At 60.5% G+C, this 16,197-nt stretch overlaps 1 protein-coding gene across 1 annotated transcript in view; it reads right to left on the reverse strand.

Moving 5' to 3' along the window:
* NCOR2 (nuclear receptor corepressor 2) overlaps positions 1-16,197 on the reverse strand; it is a 174,502-nt gene that overhangs the window by 155,667 nt on the left and 2,638 nt on the right. Inside the window, exon 2 of the mRNA XM_029921630.1 lies at positions 13,950-13,996. The gene's annotated coding sequence lies outside the window, so the exon portion shown is untranslated. The remainder of the gene's footprint in view (positions 1-13,949; positions 13,997-16,197) is intronic.

The raw sequence follows: 16,197 nt of genomic DNA on the forward strand, positions 1-16,197 counted from the left end.
TGGGGAGGCCCCGCGGCCGGCGGGCACCGCACCCCGGCCCCCGAGGCCCACAGGCGCAAGCCCCCAGCGCCCGACCGGGGCCGGGGCCCAAACTCGGTGTCGGGGCCTCCGCGGTCCCTGCTCGCCTCCTGCCACTCCGGGCCTATAAACACAGAGAATTACATAAGGTCCACTCCTCTTGTTTGGAAGCCAAAAGTAGGAGCTTTTTCTCCCAGCCTTGGCAGTAAGTAATAATTCCTCATCGCCATGGTAACCCTGGCGGGCTTCCAGCCGACACTCGGGAGCTGAAACGCTGGGAGGCCTTTTTATAGCTCGGTAGAAAAACCTCTTCACTATTCCCTCCTCGCTGCCACAGCGAGCTCCGGGCCCGAATTCTCCTGCCTTCACCCGCTTCCTCCCAGTCGGAGGGCAGCGTGGGCGCCCCTGGGGCGGGAGCCTGGCGGAGGGACCAGGGTCCCTGCCCCTCCCTCCGCGGGGGGGCCCCGGGGTGACATGGCAGCCGAGGGGCAGCCTCTGCCTTTAGAAGGCTTCTGCCCTGCTGGAAATCTCGGGGAGAGCAAACGTGAACCCTGGCATCGGCATTCCGAACGAGGGTCATCTGGGTGACAGCCCCGCAGGGTGAGAAGAGACACAGCCAACCACACACACGCACACACGCCCGCCAAAATGGATGCTCTGGTGGTCAGCCAGGGGTCTGACCCTTGGCTGCAACTGGCCGCGTGCGTCAGAGACAAGTCTGAGCTCCTCTGGATGCCAACTTCGCCTCTATAGCAGGGGCACGCTCGGCTCTGCTTCCCACAGCGTCCCAGCAGCACGGTCCCCTGGGGGTCTCCAGATTCCCACCCCAGCCCCCAGCAACCAGGACTGGGCCCGAGACGGCACCCCGAGTGACAAGGGGTCCCCTGGAGGTGCGGGGCGGGGTGCACAGCAAAGGTGAAGGTCAGGAGGGGCCACCACATTGGGGGTGCTGCAGAGGCAGAGAGGAGGCCGGTGTGGAGCGAGGCAGTCAGAAGATGCGGTTGAGGGGGGGGTCCCAGGAGTGGGAGGGTACATGGGTCACAAGACTCGGGGCAAATCACTTCACTTCCCAGGCTGGAAAGACTCCCGAGAGTCAGCAGGACAATAACGCTAGTAGACACCGTGCCCTGCGCCCTGCAATGCGTAAAAGTGCTTTGCCTGTGAACCCATCTGTCCCCACGAAGGCACGATGAAAAGCAGGTGCGCTTTGGAACCCCAAAATACAGAGGAGGAAAGGGGCCCAGAGAGGTGAAGCAGCCCGCCCAGGATCACGCGGCTGGAAAGCAACTGAGCCTGCGTCTGCAGCGGACAAGCCTGGCCTGCAGTCACCCTCAAGTGGCACAGTCAGCAAGGAGCCACGGAGGGTCCGGGGCAGATCAGATTTGCAGGTGACGAAGGTCCATGGCCACTGCGCCGGCCTGGGGACCAGAGCGGCTGCTAGGAGACCAGGGAAGAGGCCCTACAGAGGCCACATGTTGTTGACTTTTGTCGACTCACCCTCCCGCCTTCCCCAAGTTAACACCCCAAAGAGGGTTTCCGAAGCCGCCGGGCCCTGTCCTCAGAGCCGGGTGGGGAAGCCCTAGAGATGGGGAAGCCGAGCCCAGAAAGGGGCGAGCAGCACCCAGCCACACTGTTAGCCCCCAGATCTGGGCGCCGCCGCCTGCCTGTTGGCTCTCACTCTGACCGTCAGACCACAAAACTCAGGAACGGGAGAAACCGGCCCCAACCACGGCCAGGAAGCAGGGTCTGAGCAGGAGGGCGGGACTCAGGGTTTCTTTTGTTCTTTTCTGTTTGTTTTGGACACAGACCTGCGCCCAGACCTTCGCAGAAGCTGGCCTGGAACTGGCAGGAACTCATCCACACCCCCCTCCTGAGCTATTCATGCTTTGGGCAGGTTCAACGCTGGGCTGTGTGAATCCACGGTCGCCTCTTGTATCGCCCCACCCCCTCCCCCCTCCCCAAGAAGCTGGGCTGCGGATGGTTTGTTGAGTGACTTCGTGAACGCAGAGAATCATCAGAAACCAACAACACGGACAGGCGGCTTCTTCTAGATACCAGCCGCCTAATCGGGGTGACATTCAGAATAGGGGAGCAGGGGGGCAGCTGCCCAGCAAAGGGGCACCTCGTCCTCCAAGCCTCCGGCAGAGACCATCCCCAGAACCCGTGTGCCGGGCAAAGCTTCATACACCAGGAAAGATCGATGAAGAATCTATGGGGACGCACGTTGGTGGAGACCACGGAGGCGGGTGGAGAGCCAGGGGGTCCCCGAGTGGAGGCGGGAGGGGCCCTCAGCCTAACGCAAGGCCCCGGCTTCTGCAGACATCTGTCTGCCCAGCTGGAGAATGGGGGCACTCTGCTGCTGCCTCCCTCAGGGTCAAGAGAAACCACACCCCTTGGAGGGCTGGGAGAACCACAAGGTCCAGCCCCAGGGAAAGGGACCCCCACTCGCTCCCTCCCCATTGGGGCAGGGCTGGGGAGAGAGAAAGAGCATGAGCTAGAAAGGTGAGCCTGAGCCTATTTCCACCTCCCCGCTGCTGGCCGGCACCCCAGTGCTCCAGACCAGGTGGGAGAGGCGACCCCACCCCGGGCGGCCTGAGTCTGAACAGCCTCTTACAAGATGGTCCTGTGTCAGCATTCACCCACACGACACGACGCGACGCGGCCATACAAAAGGAATGAGGCGCGGACACCCTGTTACAGCACAGATGAGCCTTGAAAACAGGATGCCGAGTGCATGAAGCCAGACGCCAAAGGGCAGGGATCCTGTGATTCCATCGATATGCAATTTCCAGGACAGACAGATGCGCAGACGGCGGGCAGGCGGGGAGGGGACTTGGGGCGACTGCTCACGGTTCTGGGTCTGCTCTGGCGGCGATGATCATATTTCAGAACTAGACGGCATTGCCTGGGAACCAAAAACTAATGAACCGCTCGTTATAAAGTGGTTAATTTTACATGACGTGACTTTCTCCTCCATTTAAAATAAATCAAAAGACGGCCTGGTTGAATGACCACCCACCACTCCAGCTCAATCTACTAACTTTGAGCACGAAGAGTCTCTGACCCCAGGCCTGGGGCCGTGCCCCATCCAACAAACATTTCTTGAGCCCCTACTGTCTGCAGTGGTCACTGGGGACACAACAGGGATGAAGACAAGGGTCCCCCCCTCGTGGGGCCGACACAGGAGGGAGTCAGAGTCAACAGCAGACAAAGACAGGATACAACTCAAGTGACAGCTGTTGCCGTGGACGGGCTGGTGTCCGAGGTGGTGGCATGTCAGCAGTGCCCTGGCTTGCAGGAGAAAGTCAAGACGTGGAAACTTCTCAGGAAACAGGGTGCCAGGCAGAGGAAACAGCCGGGGCAAAGGCCCTGGGGCCAGGAGGCCACGTGGCTGTGGCGGTCAGCTGTGTCAAAGGGTACAGACTATGCGAGGCCCTGAAGGCCACAAGCAGGTCTTCAAATTTTAAATTTTAAAATTCGCACAACTAGGGCTGGCGAAACAAATTACTACAAACCGGGAGAGGGCTCTCAAAGTATGAGCAATTTATTTTATTTTTTTTAATGTTTTATTTATTTTTGATACAGAAAGACAGAGCATGAGAGGGGTAGGAGCAGAGAGAGAGGAGACACAGAACCGGAAGCAGGCTCCAGGCTCTGAGCTCTCAGCACAGAGCCTGACGTAGGGCTCGAACCCACGGACTCTGAGATCATGACCTGAGCCAAAGACAGAAGCTCAACCGACTGAGCCACCCAGGCGCCCCTTAGCATTTTTTTTAAGTTTATTTCTTTTTGAAAAAGAGAGAGCATATGGGGGAAGGCAGAGAGAGACAGGAAAAGAGAGAGAGAATCCCAAGCAGGCTCCACGCTGTCAGCATGGAGACCGAGGCAGGGCTCGAACCCATGAACCGTGAGATCAGGACCTGAGCCAAAGTCGGATGCTTAACCGATCGAGCCCCCCAGGCGCCCCAAGATGCTTAACTCGACTGCATCTGCAAAGACCCTCTGTCCAAACAAGGTCACGTTCACGGGTTCCGAATGGACACCACTCGACCCGCTATGTGACCAAGACTCAATGCGGAAGCAACAAATGCTCCTAAGGCTGGGCCTCTGCCCCCTTCCAGCACGGAGCCCGGACTGCCAGGCTGGAAGCTGTGAGGACAGGCACGTGGGCACCCGAGAAACCACCCCCAGAGGGACCCCGCAGCCGGCCCTCTCCCAGCCTAGAAACAGACCGCAAACAACGGTCCCCCTCCCCTGCGACAGGTGTCCATGAGCCACTCACAGGAAGGGGACCTCCTTGACCGGAGGCCGCAGCAGGCCGGACCAAAATGCACCCTCCTCCGCCCCTCACTTCCGCCAAGCACAGAAGCTCCGTTCGCGAAACGCAGCACACTGTGGTCTACAGCTCTTTCCTGTGTGCTGTTTATTTTATTTTATCTTATTTTTGTTTTGTTTTGTTTTTTTAATCTCATGTTCCCGTGTGCGGCTGCCCGTCCCCGCAGCAGCTGGGAGCCGGCGGTGGGCAGGGCGAACTGCTCGCCCAAGACTCACGTCCAAACGCAGTGCCATCCTGCAGCCAAGGGCAGGGATGGCTGGGGCAGAGGCGGGGGCGGGAGGCAGATGGCCACCCGCCCTGGGGCCCCCGGAAGCCCATGCCCCGGGGGCAGAGGAAGGAGGGGGTGCCCAGGAATGCTCCCGCCCCACCAGCTGGACCTCAGGACCCCCGCTGGGAAGGACAGAGAACGCCAGCCCGGGGGATGCACACTCCCAGCGTGCCAGGCCTGGGGCACAGCGCCCGGTGGGCTCCCGTGCGCCTCCCAGCAACCCTAGGGCGTATCACCGACCCGTCACTGCTGGGGAGACCCAGAGACAGGGGTGAAGTGACCTGCCCAAGGGCACGAAGCTAGAAGCGGCAAAGCCTAAATCGCAGGGAACGCAGTGCCCGCCTCCATGTCACCAACCGCGAGGACTTCCGTCTCCCCCCGGCGTGGCAAACTCCACAGGAAGGCTCCAGGACAGACCGCCGCGGCCTCCGGCGGCCCCGACTTTCAGAAACAGGATCTCCAGAGGCGGTAAACGTGACTTCCCCAGCCCTGGGACCTTCGGTTACATTCCACGGGATATTCCTCCCCGATCACGAAGGGCAAAATACTTTGAGATAAAAGTCATCGCTAAGAAGGCAGGCCACGAGGTGATGACGCCAGCTGAGGCCAGCAGGGAAGCTCTTTCTGGCACACACGATGTTTTTTCAAAAAAAATTAGGACATTGCTTATAAAATCCAGATTTCTAGCTCCTCGGAGAGAAAAAAATCAGAATACCCAGCATGCCAGTTAGCCGCAATCCCCGCCCCCCCCTTTTGCCCCACCCCTTCTTCGACCGTTTCTGAGTTTGGGGCACCCCTTTCCCCTGCCTCAACCTCTCCCCTCCCCGATGCTGTTGAAAATAACTGAACGGGTGTGGAAGGTCTCACATGGCAAGTGTAAGGAACTCGAGAAAGGAGTGCCGCTCCAGGAGCCACAGGTGACTCCCTCCCCAGGGTGGGCTGTGCTGGTGGCGTGGCCCGGCTGGTAAACGAGGCCCACACAGAAGGAAGCAGAAACTGACAGAGTCAGCTCCCCAAGACATGGTTTGAGCCCCTGGATCCAGCCATGCCTGAACGTGTCCTACCCTGAACGTTGCCTTCATGAGTACCCATCAATTCCTCCTTTGACCCAACCAGCCAGAGCATGTCTCCACCACGACTCAGGAGTCCTCACGGATTACCTTCGGATCCCCTCTCAACGGACCCTTGTCCAAGAAGGGCCATCCTGATCACAGGTAAATTCAGTCCTTGTTATAACCTGGACCCCACTGGACCCTTACTACTCTGATGTCACCTGTTTAACTGACACTCTCCTTCTGGACACGAACCTCCTCAAAAGCATGGACAGTGCCTGACGTGCCCATCATTTTGATCTCAGTGGCCTACAAATGTCCACAACATTCCATGTGCCCAAGAAATATAAATTAATTGAGCAAAAGAACAAAAAGGGGATGCAAAAGCCGTTAAACTTGACTTCTGCCTTAAATGTGAAAGGAGCCCAGCCCCTCACAGTCTAGAGAACAGCCTCAGATCCAGAGAACCACGTGGGTGCCCCAGCTCTGTTCCAGCCATGGAGGCCTCCTCAGCGTTCTTGGAACACAATGGCCTCAGGGCCTTTGCACAAGCGACCTAGGCGTTCCTAGCTACATTCCCTCTACCTCGAACACCCATTCCTCTTCTCTTCATATGTCTGGTTCCTCCTCATTGTCTACATGTCAGCTCCAATGCTACCTCCTTAAAGACCCCCCTTGATTCCCTTACCTAAACTGAGCGCCCCCAAACCAGAACCGTCACACCCTCCCCAACCTCGCATTGTTCCACAGCCAGCGTACCCCCACTTTACAGCACCACGCTTGTTTTGTGCACCGCCCATCTCCCGGGCAGCCCATGGGATCCCACAAGGCAGGGGCCTGGCATCTTGTTTGCGGACACAGATCGCCCCCCGCCCCGGCCCTGCCACGGGAGGCCATGGGGACAGCAGGCTGGCTGCAGGGAGGTCCAATCAGACCCCTCATGTCCCGCCCAGCCCCGCCCAGCCCGGAGCAGCTGCCACGTGCCTGAGAACCCTACTTGGCACAAGGAGCGCGGCCCGACTGCAGGCTCAGGGATGGCTGCTGGTGGCGTCCAAACAGTCCCCACAATTAGCAGCAGGTGCGTGCAGCCGTCTGCCTGGGTTCAAATCCCGACTCTGCCAGCTGCCAGCTGTGTGACCCAGGGCAAGTCACTTCACCTCTCTGTGCCCTCAGCTGGCCCCCCTCCAACACAGAGCTGATACTAACAGCAGCCCTATCACAGGGCTGTCACCAGAGTAGAGGAGTGAATGTATGTGACATTCAGATGACAGCCCGCATTAGAATAAATGCTCGGGAATCACTAATGCTGGGGTGCCTGGGTGGCTCCGTCGGTTATGCGTCCGACTCCTGATTTCGGCTCAGGTCCTGATCTCAGGGTCGTAGAGCGTGGAGCCTGCTTGGGATGCTCTCTCTCGGTCTTTCTCTCTCGGCCCCACCCCCACTCACGCTCTCTCTGTCGCTCTCAAAATGAAAAAAAAAATTAATATTAATGATGGTGATCACGGCAAACTCAGGAAGCCAAGCGAATGGTCGGGAAAATGTCAGCGTTGGTCGTAAATGCAGCCCCTGCTCGGTGCTAGGTCCCGTCTGGAATGTTTCTCTCGCACTGATGCCTACATGCGGTTTCTCACTGCTCCACCCACGGTGCTCGTTTCAGCCCCTCCAGGCAGCCTCCCGAGATTGCTCTCACACCCAGGAGCACCATGAAGACACCAATGCCTCGCGTGAATCTGTCCTCAATTCCTGTGCGTCCCAGGCTGCAGTGAGGGGCAGGGACAGCGCCCAAACCCCACGCACCTGAAGTCCGCCCCGCCCCGGGGGGAATGCACGGCCCAGACCACAGCCTCTGCCGGAAACGCAGGCCCCCGTCTGGCTGCACGAGCCCAGGAGGTGAGGGGCGCCCCCTCCCCCGCAGTCCGCGGGGCAATCCCTCCAGAGAGGCCCAGGCAGCTCACGGGCTCGGGCTCGGGGCAGATGGCCCGGGACACAGGTGTTGACTGTGGCTGGGGGACCAGGGCTCGCACGGACAGCACCGCCCCCAGCCGCCCCGCCCCCATCCCCACAATGAGGTGGGCACCCCCGCGCCGCTCTCCTCTCCCCACCGGACAGACGGCTGGCTGGGCTCGCCAGTCAGGCTGGCCGTGGCCCCCGAGCACCGCAGGCGCCATGGAAGCCCGCTGGGGGGCGTGCGCGGCCCTTTTACTTCTTACATGAGAGTGGCGCCCCCTCTCCGGGTGGTCCCCGTCCCTAATAGGGCGGGAGGAGCAGGCTAGAATGCCAGCCCCACCCCCGCCTGACTCAAGTCCGGCCCCCTCCCGGAGCCTCCGTTTCCTCATCTGGAAAATGGGTCTAATGATCCTCAACACCGTGCCCCAGGCAGGACCGGGAGCAAATCAAAGCCACCCGAAGGGAAGGAGAAGATCTAGGAAAAAGGAGCTATTTTAATGTCAGCAAGGGGTTTGAAACGTGCTTTGTCTTTAAATGAAAAACAATTTTATTTTATGGTTCAGAAAAATGGTTTCTGTTTGGATTTATAGCCATCGGGGAAGGCATGACGTAATCATCCCAGCACGCATGCCTCCGGAGGCCCCGAGCCGTCCTCAGTTAGCATCTCCCTCAAGGGGACACGCTGAGGAGACAGCAGTAAATGCATAAAGCCTTAACACAGAGCGCAGCACGGGACGGGAGGGGACAGGATGGGACAGAGTGCAGTAAGTCCTGCGCCAGACACCCCGGAGGCTGAAGCAGGAGAAGGAGAAGGAGGTGGGCTCCGGGGCAGACAGCCTGGGTTCAACTGTCACTGGCTGTGTGACTTCAGGCAGGCCACTTCACCTCTCTGTTCCTCAGTCTCCTCCTCTGTGAAGTGGGGATACTAACAATCCCTGCTTTCCAGGGGATTCTGGAAGATTAAAGTATAACATGTAAAGTGCAACACAATCACGATTATGAACTCTGTTCTTATTACTGCCATCCACACCAACTTCAAAGCCTGCTTAGGCTATCAGACCCGACTGCAGGAGGAAGACAGGTGGGCCTGGATCTGGGTGCCCGGGGGGCCCATCCCCAGGCTCAGGGGGACCCCTGCAAGGCAGCGCCCCCCTCCTCCCTCCAGCTGGGGCAGGGATTACCATCAGATGGAAGGAGACGCATGTTGGAGCCAAAGATTCCAAACAAGTACAATTATCGGGCAGGCATCCATCCATAATTATAAATCTGATGTAATTAGGCACCCCACTAACTTCATTACTTATTTAATTTACGGGCCTCCTTCCCCGAAAAGTCATCTTCGCTAACACCCCTCAGGCAAGGGAGGAGGAGGGGGAGAAGGCTCCCCTCTTTGTCCCCACCTCCGTTCCTGGGCTTCCTGGCCTTCCTGGCCTTCCGTACGTCAGGCTCCTGCCTGGCCCCAAAATTAGCTCCCCAGAAGGCCTGCGTGACTTTGCCCAAGACGACAGGCTCCCGCAAGGCCTGCCGTCACTCAGCAGTGCCTACAGACAGCGCTTTGACCCGGTAGGAGTGATACCCTCACCACGCCCACCCTCTCCAAACAGAGGAAGCCCCGGGGGGGGGGGGGGGTCCCCGGCCCAGCCATCAGCTCCTGACAAGAGCCTCTGGACCAGCAAAGACCATCAACGCTACATTTGCGGCTGGCGCTTCTCAGCTTTGAGAAGAAAGAGTGCTCGAGTCTTGCAGAATAACTTAGATAAGTCACCTGACCTCTCAGGGCCTCAGTTTCCTCATCTGTAAAATGGGAGTGTTAGAAACAAAACCCGCAGTGAGCTAACCCCAAAAACCCACCTGCTGAAACCCAGCACACCCCCTGGGTCTCAGCCAAGGCAATGAGGCAGGAAAATGCAGGGAGAGGCACAGACTTTCCACTAGCTTTACATCTGAAAGCCCCACACCGGAAACAACCTGTATGCCCGACACTCACTGACGGATCCATGAACTGCGGCACTTTCATACACGGACTGTTACTCGGCAATTAAAACACAGTTCCTGGTGCATCCAAAGTCGTGAATAAATCCCAAGAACATGCACAACAAAGCAAACCACACAAAAATGCATTGTTTATAATTTTATTATGAAAATCTAGAAGACTCTAGAATTTCGGCAGATCAGTCGGTATGTCTGATGGGGGGGTTCTTTTAGAAGAGATGGAAACACGCCATTATATAGATTGTTACGTGAATGTCTTCCGTTGTCCAAACCCGTAGAACGAACTCTCAAAATGGGGGGACCTGCTGCCGGTTAATCACGTCTCAGTAAGGCTGACTTTCGCCGGCCACAAAGGAAAACACAGCCGACTGTACAGCAGCAGCACTAGCCCTACTCAGGTGCACGGATACGGCTTGCCCACTTCCGGGTCAGGGCTGCCACTTCCTTCACTGTCCTCCCAAGGCCCCCTGAGCCCCTGATTTATGAGCCCTGGACAAGGAAGGTCAGGGCTGCATCCCAGATTTATCCCTTCCTTGCTGGGTCATTTAGGGCAAATCACTTTGCCTCTCTGCCTGTCAGACTCCCCCGTCTACAAAAGCAGGGTTATAAATAGCACTCTCCTCGGAGAGTTATTGTAGAAGAAAATGAACCGAGGTGAAAAGCACCAGCTACAGGCCGTGGCATACAGCAGGGGACTCATTATTGCTGCTGCAGAATGGTGAGTGGGCAAGCCCCAGGCCCCGCGTGGACAGGACCGGCCAGGATTCCTGTCCTGCGCCCAAGACACATGAGACCCCATCTGCCACCAGCCAGGACTCCAGGCCTGGGTAGCTACTACCCCCAACCCTGGCGGGTGCTGGCTGCCGGCGCTCTGGCATTTAACTGATGGCTGATGTCCAGAACAGGACTAGGCTCCCTGACTTCAGATGGGGGCCCTGAGGGCAGGACAGGACCCGAGAGGTCACTTTGGGACAGGAGGTGACCAGGGGAGATGATGTCCCCGTGGGGAAGGACACCTCGCTGGCCTGGCCATCACATGCACGCTGAGGTAGGATGAGGGTCAGTCCAGAACCCTCAACTTAGAAACACGGATGACAGGGACCTGGGGGGGGGGTAGCTGCCGTGCTGGCTCACGCGCGCCCACAGAGGGCGGCTCCTGCTTCCCTGTGACTGATGGAGCGGCAGGCGGCACCTGGGAGCCACGGCAGGCGAGGGCGTCCCCCGGGCCCGATTAGAGGGCCAGCCGCAGGCAGACACACTCAGCTGTCAGCCCCCGCCTCCCAGCCTGCCATCAGAGGCACCATTAATTGCTGTCATTTGAGGGTGGCCTGTGGGGAGAGGAGGGGGGTGTGGGAAGGGGGTTATAGGGAGGAGGGGAGGCAGTAAAGTGGGAGAGAAGATAAAGGGGGAGATGGAGGGGGATGCAGGGGGGCGCAGGGGGAGGAGGAGGCAGGGGAAGGAGGGGAGAGGAAGGGAAGGAGGGGGAGGGCCAGCTAGCCCTGGGCTGAGAACCCCGAAGCACCGCCCGGTGGAGGGACCAGGGCACCGCCCAGCCAGGGACAAAGCCGGGGACCCGTCGCCCAGATGGAGCCAGTAGAGCTCAGAGAGGGGAGAGTCTCCGGGTCAAGGCCCCTGACATGCCCACCTGGGCACCTGTCTGCGGGCCAGCTGGCTGGTCCCCATCTCTCTGAAGCCCAGGGTACCCAGAAAGCCTGGCCACCCCAAGCCCCACCCACCGTCCCCTCCACGCACCCCCGACCCCTCGCCCCCTCTGTGCACCACCCGGAAAGGGCTCAAGGTATAGGAAAGCCTGCCCGCCCGGCAGCGATGCCAGGAGACCCCCCCCCTCCCCCGCCACACGGGTTAACACCTACGCCTGGCTTCGGGCTGCCCTGCCAAGCGCCACCTCCCCCAGCACCGGGACCCCAGAGCCTCCTCCCGGGGCCCAAGCCCTCCCCCTGTCACCCGCACATTCGGGGCCATCACATCACCTCCCTGCGCCCCAGCTTCCTCTCCTACGGACTCAGGCCCCGTCTCATGGGGTCCCTCCACCAGGCGCTGAGCAGGGGGGGTCTCAGGCAACGTGAGGGTCAGAGCTGCTCTGTCCCACGGTCCCCCTGGGCCTTCACACGTCTCCCCTTCTACCTGAGTATTGGGGTCCTTCCCCAGAGATGCCTGCCCCCCCGCGCCCGGCTCAGGTCCCACCAGACCCCCCCAGGTGAGGCCCCAGCGAGGCCCTCACGCTGCCTCCCAGGAGCTGCAGGAGCTGCGTGGCAAAGGTCCACAGGGCGCCTCTGTCTCTATACATCCGCCCCGCCTCCGTGCCACCCGCTGTGGCCCCCCAGCCGCCCCTGCCTGTCCCCAGACAGGCCTTGTCTCTGGGCTAAGGAGCTACTCGAGTCCTGCCAGGGGGCTCCTGGGACCCCCTCTGCCCCTCCCCCACCTGTCTGCCTCCCTCCTTCCTGCCGTGATGGATCGCCCCAGAGGAGGAAGCTAAGTGCTCACAGACAAAAAGCCCTTTTATCGTCCTCGGGTGGGCCGCGGCGTGACAAGCAGATAACTCAGCCAGGGCAGGAAGACTCCCCATTAGGCCGGGAAGGCAGATTGATGGAGGACCACGGGGCGGAGGAGGAGGACGAGGAGGAAGGGAAAACACCCCAGCAAGGCCGCCTTCCTTCAACTTCAAAGACACCCAAATCTGGCTGGGCTCATCCCCTTGGGGTGGTGGTCCCCCGTCCCTCCCCGCCTGCAAGATGACACCCAGCGGCCCCGGGCCTGGCTCAACCTGCAAGCCTGTTTGCCCCTCCTGTGTCCTGGGGTCTGGGGGGGGGAGTGCCCAAGCACAAAGGCTCAGGAACAAAGCAGAGAAGCCCACCGAGATCTCACACAGACTCCTGCACACCCAGAGGCCCGGTCCACAATGCCCCGGGGCCTTTGCATGAGCTGTTCCCTGCACCCCAGACACTCTTCCTTCCTGCAGAGACCTGCACCCTGCACGCCCCCTTCTTGCCCTCTGGCAGGTCTTTGCTCAGATGCCACCTTCTCCAGTAGGACGGGCCTGACCACCCACACGCTTCCCAAACCCCTTCTCTGGCGGCCATCGCACCAGTGCTGCCCCGCACAGACACCCTGAGGACACGCCGCCTGTCCACCCTACCCAGAGCTCGGTCTCTACCTCCTGCAACAGTGCCTGGCACGCAGTGGGTGCTTCCAAAATAACGGTTCTGTCCTCTGCACAGGAATCAGACCTCCTGAGAGCAGCCAGCTCGATGTGCTGAGCCCAGCTGCGGGCCCACATGCCCTCAGCAACCCCTGTACGACACCCATTTGACAGACGAGGAAACCGAGGCCTGGAAGTGGAGCCACACCTACGGCCAAAGCTCGCAACACTGCAGCCTCAGGAGACCCCTTCCCACCCCTCAGCCTCAGTGTCCCCCCAGGCAGAATGGGGCTGCACAGGGGACCCCCAGCTGTTCATCCCAAGTTCCCACCTCTACCCAGTATGGCTCTGATGGGGGAACAATGGTGGGAGGTGCTTGGGAGCCCAGAGGAGCACAAAGTTCTAGATCTCAGCCCGCTGACTCAGCCTGGGGGCTCTGCCGGCTGCTCAGAACCCCTCCGTCTGTGGGGGCCTGGCCCGCTGACACCCCCTCCCTGCCCCCCAAAAGACCAGAGGGAGGGGCGGCAGTGGGCACAGACCTGCCCCCCACGGGCCCCAGGCCGCCTGCTGCCACATGAGCACTTTGGGGAAGAATCCACCAGGTTCCCTGGGAGGCTCAGCAAACGGTTTGAGTCCCAGCTCTTAGCTTCTGGCTGAGATCTGGGACAGGTGGCCCATCTGTGCCTCAGTTTCCCTTTTTGTAAAATGAGGACAATAGCCCGTTTTGGGGCACTGCCGGGAGATCCACACGGGCGGCACCAGCTGTGAGATCAGTTCATTGAGCACCTACTTGGCGCCGGGCTCTGTGCTGTATCAGCTCATCTAGTCGTCACCAATGCGTGCTGGCGCCCCCAGTGTACCGGTGGGGAAACGGAGGCACAGGGAGCTGAAGTGGCTTGCCCTGGGCGCCCAGCACGAACACGGCAGTGCCAGGGCTTGGGCTATGGCCCCTAGTCTCCTGCCGGCGAGGTGACCACGGTGGCTCACACTCATCCAGCCCAAGAGCTTCCCCCAACCCTCCCCAAGCCCGCAGCGACCGTCGGAGCACAGAAGCGATGGGCCCTGAACCCCAGAGACAGAGAAAACCCACCACCTCACACCCCGACCTCGTCCATGAGAAAGTCCCGGAAAAGTGAATCTGCTAGAGACAGTGAGAGGGGGCAGATAGGAACCTACCAGCAACGGCCTCCAGCGGCGCCGAGTCCTCAAAGAGGCCAGGAGCCCTGCAGGAGAAAATTCGATTCTTGTTAGTAAACAGCAGCCTCCACACATGAGCCACAATGACCACGTCCCTGTGCGGTGGGGACGGCAAGGCCTGTTGCTCCGCGGCCACCACCACACGTGGGACTGCCCCAAACTTGACGGAGAGGGACACTGAGCCTCCAGGACTCAAAGTTCCCCCACACCGTCCCACCACTAGGAAGTCACCGAGGTGGGATTCCAACCCGGGCTGTGTGGTTATAAAGGCAGCGTAGACCCAGGCAGGGCCACCAAGGAGCTGTGGGCCCATGTCACAGCGTCACACGGTCCAAAGAGGTGGAGGCGGAGCATGGGGAAGTCAGGATGGGAGCCGGGGCAGTCCTCAGTTCTGCACGGCGGGGGCAGGGGGAGTGAAGGTGAGGAGTGTCACCGTTAGGGACAACCTCTCTCTGTTAGTTCAGACTCTGGGCCATACACTGGACCCTAGGAGCCCCCAGATCCAGCCTACAGGACCCCAAGTGGTCCCTGCAGGTTAGATCTGGGGGACTTAAGGCAGAGTATGATCCAGGCTCCAGGTGGGAAGCAGGCCAGGGCCCTGAGGCATTTTGGGGTGGGAGGCGGCAGAGAGGGACCAAGGGGTGGGGGCCGCCTGGGCCACCCAGCACATCTTTTCACACTGGGTCAACAGAAGCCTTTCACATCGGGTCAGCAGGGGCCAGGGGTGGCCCAGCCCCCTCCTTGTGGTGGCCAGCAGCCCAGACAGCAGGGCGGGAGGCAGGCCCCGCAGCCCTTCCATTGAGAAGCCACTGGGACGTTTTATTTTCCTTCTCAAGTGACAGCTGAGGTGCGCCGGCCCTTCTAGAAGCCGCAGAGAGGCAATCACCGGGAGTTCACCAGGCCTGGTTCCCCACCGCACTGCAGCAGCTGGCAGCCGCTGGGGGGCCGGAGGTGGGGGGCACACTGGCCACACTGAGCCCTCTCCTCCTCACCCCTCCCGCGCCCCCCAAGCAGGGGCAGCCACATCAAGGCCAGGGGGTACGGCTGTAAGTGGACAGGGCCTTGGGTGGGGCTAAGGAGGAAGGGGCAGGCAGACCAGCAGAGGGGTCACAGGGAGGAGCACACACGGCTCCGTCCAAGGAGGCCTGGGGCTCAATTAAGGGGAGCAGCACCCCCCAGGCCCATGCAAGGAGAGGCACATGGTCAGGGAGAGGAGGATGCTGCCGGTGCACCCCCCCACCCCAGCCCCCGAGTCCACCTGTCTGGGCGCTCAAGACAAGCCTGCCCCGGTGTCGGGCACACGATCACACTGGCCAGCCTCGCTGTAACAGCCCCTCGGCTGGCCCGCCCACCGCCAGGCTCCGGGCCATCCGCACAGCCCAACAAGGAGGGCACTTACTGACCTCAATGGGGAAACTGAGGCCTAGAGTGGTTCAGCAGACTACGAGATTACACAGCCCCAGAGGGGAGGGGACACTGGACCTAGGCACCCACTCAGCCACCCAGTCCTCCACCCTCTGCACCCCCAACTGAGCCCCAAACATGCTTCTCCGAAACCTCCTGCCCGTCTCCTGGCTCGGGGCACAGGGCCATCTACAGAGACAGTGACCGTCAGGAGGAATCAGACGCCAGGAAGGAGCCGGGGTATCGACTGTTTCTGGAGGGAAGAGGGGGCGGGCCCAGGAGCCATGCTTCGGCACCCTGGCTCCCTGCCAGGAGCAGGCAAGCAGGGCAGGCGGTGGAGCCCAGGCTGGGAGGGCCTGCAGACACAGCAGCACGGGGACACCATCTGTCCGTCCATCTGTCTGTCCACCACCAGCGCTGGCAGCCCACAGGGACCTGGGCGCCACCCTCCACCCGCCTCCTGAGGGTCAGGCTGCGCCAGGCACACCTCACAACCCGCTGTGCTGATTAATGGTGACCTTACAGCAGCCCCATGACCCCCCCCACTGGACAGACTGGGCGGCGAGCAGGGGCAGGGAAGCTCCCCAGGCTTCCCTCAGCTGCGTCCATCCAGGGGCCCTGGAACACACTATCACCTCCGCAGAATGCCCCCAGTACCACTCCATCACCTCCGCGGGATGCCCCTCCCCCCATAACACACCATCACCTCTGTGGGACACTCCCCACCAGTAACACACCATCACCTCCGCAGGATGCTCCCCCCCTCGTAACACTCCATCACCTCCGCAGGATGCCCCGTAACACTCCATCACCTCTGCAAGAC

Source organism: Suricata suricatta, chromosome 14 (assembly GCF_006229205.1).
Source record: "Suricata suricatta isolate VVHF042 chromosome 14, meerkat_22Aug2017_6uvM2_HiC, whole genome shotgun sequence".
Classification (NCBI taxonomy): domain Eukaryota; kingdom Metazoa; phylum Chordata; class Mammalia; order Carnivora; family Herpestidae; genus Suricata; species Suricata suricatta.